The sequence below is a fragment of the Myotis davidii genome, unplaced genomic scaffold (genome assembly GCF_000327345.1).
Source record: "Myotis davidii unplaced genomic scaffold, ASM32734v1 scaffold433, whole genome shotgun sequence".
Lineage (NCBI taxonomy): Eukaryota > Metazoa > Chordata > Mammalia > Chiroptera > Vespertilionidae > Myotis > Myotis davidii.
Window position 1 is genome coordinate 472,112 of NW_006293776.1, and position 4,874 is coordinate 476,985.

Consider the following 4,874-nt stretch of genomic DNA (forward strand, 5'->3'; position numbering starts at 1 on the left):
TAACAAAATTCATGTCTATCTCTCCCTCTCTCTTCCTCTCTGAAATCAATAAAAAAAAATTTTTTTATATATGTTTTATTGATTTTTTACAGAGAGGAAGGGAGAGGGACAGAGCGTTAGAAACATCAATGAGAGAGAAACATCGATCAGCTGCCTCCTGCATACCCCCTCCTGGGGATGTGCCCACAACCAAGGTACATGCCCTTGACTGGAATCAAACCTGGGACCCTTCAGTCCACAGGCTGACGCTCTATCCACTGAGGCAAACCAGTTAGGGCAAAGTGTGCTTATTTTAGATTAATAACATTGAATAGTTACTTCATTAGTCATAATAATAAAAGAGCTAGTTTATTGAAAAAAGACTGTACAATAAAAATTACTTTGATTGAATAATAATGCTAATGGAATAAAAGTCCTAAAATATAATCATAATTTAAATGTAAATATAAAGGTAAAGTTGGAGAATGCAAAATAAAAGTATGCACATGATCATTGGATTATATTTTGTAAAACTTCAACATTTTGTCCCTCTTATATGAGTAAAATATAATTACTCCCTGTGTTAATGTCGGGCTCGGCCATATTACTTACTTGGGCTAATGGAAGGCAATGATGTTACCACAAACAAAGATTTGCCTTGGATCTTATGATTTGGTGGCCTATCATGATAGGAATATGTCTCAAAGAGCATGGGTCTCAGGATGAGGCACGTAAAACAAACATAAGCCCTGTAGCTGCCATTTCAAAGAAGATGAAATAAATATGGTTCTAACCTGAATTTGTGTCTGTAGACACTGGAGTCTAGAGTCTGATCTAATCTGATTTATTTGTATGCAACCTTCACATAAGAATGAAAGATTGTCTTTTCAAGTTAAGACAAATTATCTGTTAAGAGTTAGAAAGAAAAAGATATTAAAAATAAAGTGTTGCAATCTGATGCACAAAATAATTTTTTTTACAATTTATTATGTTTATGTATTTGTTCTTCTTGGCTATTGTGCACTTGGTAGTTGAAAAAGCATATCTGAATATGGTTGTTCAACAATGTGCTATTTCAAGAAATCTTAATTTAATGTGAAGATAAGAAGAATAGCTATAGGATTCTAAGGGTTTTGCAAAATGACCTACTGTTCTTCACCAACAAGCTTTAAGTTTTTAGAAAGCAATCCAACCTGGTTTTTAAATATCTTCAGGACTGGTATTAACATTTAGGAATAATTGAATTAAAAATACAACCATTTAGAAATGAGTGACAAAAAGAATAAAAGCAGATCAAAAATAAAAGATTCAGTGGTTGATTTAGACACATGCAATTGACTATAAAAATAAACCATTGTCTTGTGGTTTTAGTGTTACTCTTTTTTCAAGTGTGGTTCTGTCATATAAAACCATTGAGTGTGATGATGATCAGTGAGGTAGCGTTTAAATTCTACTTTTTGAAGACACAGTATACTTCCTTCCTAAATTAATGAAAGGTGTTCAAGTGAAATATGGAACTGGGTAATGTTGTGTGGCTATCTTGTAATGAATTCCCAAAGAGATTTGCTTGTCTTCCACACACATTGCTTTATATTTTGAATTACATCCTATAATTAAATCCAGGGGGAATGAATTGTAATTTTCTCTGATAACTCATCTTTCAATGTTTCCAAATAAGTTTGAGAAATATCTTAGCATTATAAACCTAATTGGTCTCTATGGGAAATACAGAAGCTTATTTTGAAGTGGTTTGCTTTCATTTTACTATGAGTTTTGTTTGGTATATTATTAATATGTGAAATAAAGAAGTGAATATCTCAGCATATGTAAAATCATACTTATAATCCATGCAATAGATTGTGTTACATTAGAAGTGCTTTAACTCAGTTCTTTGGAACACAGATTAAACTCTCAGAAAAATAATGGCATCTATAAAGTTTAGGATTCCAAAGAAGACTGGAAAATAATTATATTCTAAAAATAATTTAGCCTGGCTGGAATGGCTCAGTTGAGCATCATTCCATGCACCAGGAGGTTGCCAGTTCAATTCATGGTCAGGGCATAAGCCTGGGTTTCAGGCTTGATCCCCAGTACCCCAGTAGAGATGGGGTGTATGTGCAGGAGGCAGCCAATCAATGTTTCTTCTCATTCATGTCTCTTTCTCTCTCCCTTTCCCTTCCTCTCCCTCTACAATCAATAAACATTTTTTAAAAAATTTTAAGAAAAATAAATAAAATAATTTAAATTAACTTTGGAATATGGAGAGTACATTCAAAATAAAGGAAAACAAATTCTAATGTAATTGGCTTATAGAATATGCATTATCAATATCAGCATAAAAAAAACAATTTCAAATTTCACTTGGTTTTCAGCAATTGATGACCCATACTTGGAGCTAGGCATAAAGAAAACAGACTCTATTTTGAGAAGAGGTAAATAACATAAACATGGTATTAAATTGTATAAATTTAAGATATATTAGAAAAAATAGAGGGTGGCACAAAATAAAGTTGTATGTATTGAAGGTTGGAAGTGAAATTCATGGTTGGAGTGGTCCTTTTCTATGCTAGAATGTTATAAGTCACAGTGGCTAATAATGGTGGTAAATTATTATATATGTATGTATATATAAAAACTAGAGGCCTGGTGCATGAAATTCGTGCACTAGAGGGGGTTGTCCCTCAGCCCAGCCTGCACCCTCTCTAATCTGGGACCCTTCGGGGGATGTCTGACTGCCAGGGATTGGGCCTAAACTGGCAGTCGGACATCTCTCTCACAATCTGGGACTGATGGCTCCCAACCGCTCACCTGCCTGCCGGATTGCCCCTAACCACTTCTGCCTGCAAGCCTGATTACCCCCTAACCACTCCCCTGCCAGCCTGATCGATGCCTAACTGCTCCCATGCCAGCCCATTTGGCCACAACTGCCCTCCCCTGCCAGCCATCTTATGGTGGCCATCCTGTGATGACATGGGGGCTGCCATCTTGTGACCACATCTTGGTGGCCATCTTGTGGGAGGGCATGATGGTCAATTTGCATATTACTGCTTTATCATATAGGATAATACAAATATACATACACATATATTTTATATAACACACAAATACTTTTAATTTCTAAGTGCAGTTATACAGAAATTAGGGCTAATGGCAAAAGAACATTATTTGAAATTGTTCTTGGTCTTTAGTGGCAGGAAAGCTGATCACCAGTACTGACAGGAAAACTGGTCTGTCTGCAGTGGTTGCAAAATGGAGCTAAGAGAAAATATGAGCAAGGAACAAAAATGTTGGGATAAACAATAATAAATAGAGAGGCTAGAAGAGTTAGGAAAGATGCCAAATCCCTGGAAGTTTATGATGAAAAAAGAACATCATCTGAGAAGTCCTTGCATTATCTGCTCTCTAATAAAGAGAGAATTAATCTGTATTTTTTTTATGTGTCAGTGAATGGCTTACTCTTTGTAGTTTGACTCAAAAGTAATTCTGTTGGTAAAATCACCACAATATGTTTTTATTACATAAATGTATTTTAAAGGCAGTAGTTCAGTTGAATGAGTTGAGTAGAACTATTTCCAATGCTTAGTGCATTGTTCAAATCCAGTATGATGAAAATATTATAATGAAACATCAATAATTATAAGCTAAAATTTTAATTTAATTAACATTCTGGGATAAAAGTAAACAGATTAAGCAATAAACTATTGTTCACTCCAGAACTAAATAAATATTTATTCAGCCTCTGTGACATACCAGTGACTTTAATGGTTGAACTTATGTCAACCTTGCTTCTTGGGTAAGCCATCAAGCCAACTCTGCAGTACTCTCTCTTTCCTTTCTAAGGATATATGAAGGAGCCCTGCTTAGATAGATATGAAGCAGATGGGGAGACCAGAGGTCTCAGAGACTGGCGATGGATCAGGAAGGACTTTCAACTGAAGACAGGCGTGTGGAAAACCCAGAGCTGAGAATACACTGGATCCTGAAGAGATATCAAGTACATGATTAGGGAAACTCGAGTTCAGTTTTCCCATCGGGGTACCATATAAGGGCTTTGGTGACAACATCTAAAGTCCATGTACTAAGTCACCTAATAGCAGGACTTTATTCATTTGTCTTGTTCACCACTGAATAGCAAGGGACTGACATATAGTCTATTCTCACACATCTTTGTTCATGGAGTGATTGAAAACTGGGAGGACAATGGAATAAATTCAAAAATAAGAACATGGCTGAAAGCAGTGAAGGCAAGATGCTCCTTTGAATTGAGTGCTTGGCTGTGGGTGCTTTAGTTGGTGTTTGTTAAGAACCCTCTACTTAAAAACAAAGTATGTGATTGGGCAACGATATTTTGTCCAGTGCAAGTTACACTCCTGGGATGTTGTTATGAGGAGTGGGAAAGAGACGTTCATTTTCATTTGCCCTATGTATCAAAGTCACTATCCTGACTTCTTAATGGTTCTAAATGCATGCTTGTATAACCATAGGAAAATGGAATCATTCTGAGAATAAACTTATTTGTACTTTATGACCACTTAGGCCAGTGACGCGAACCTTTTGAGCTCAGAGTGTCAAAATTTTGACACTCCGAACTCAAAAACCCTAACTTAACTCTGGTGCTGTGTCACATGTAGAAATATTCATGATTTTTTTTTTTTGATATTTGCAACCATAGTAAAAAAAAGATTGATATTTTTGATATTTATTTTATATATTTAAATGCCATTTAACAAAGAAAAAGCAACCAAAAATATGTATAAAATGAACAAAAACAGAAAAACAACGTACATTTAGGGAAAAAATAATAATAAAAACACTGATAATCAAATGGTACGAAAACTAGAGAAATTATTGACTTTTTTGGTGCTGAAGTTTGTCTGCTCATTCTTCGATTGCAG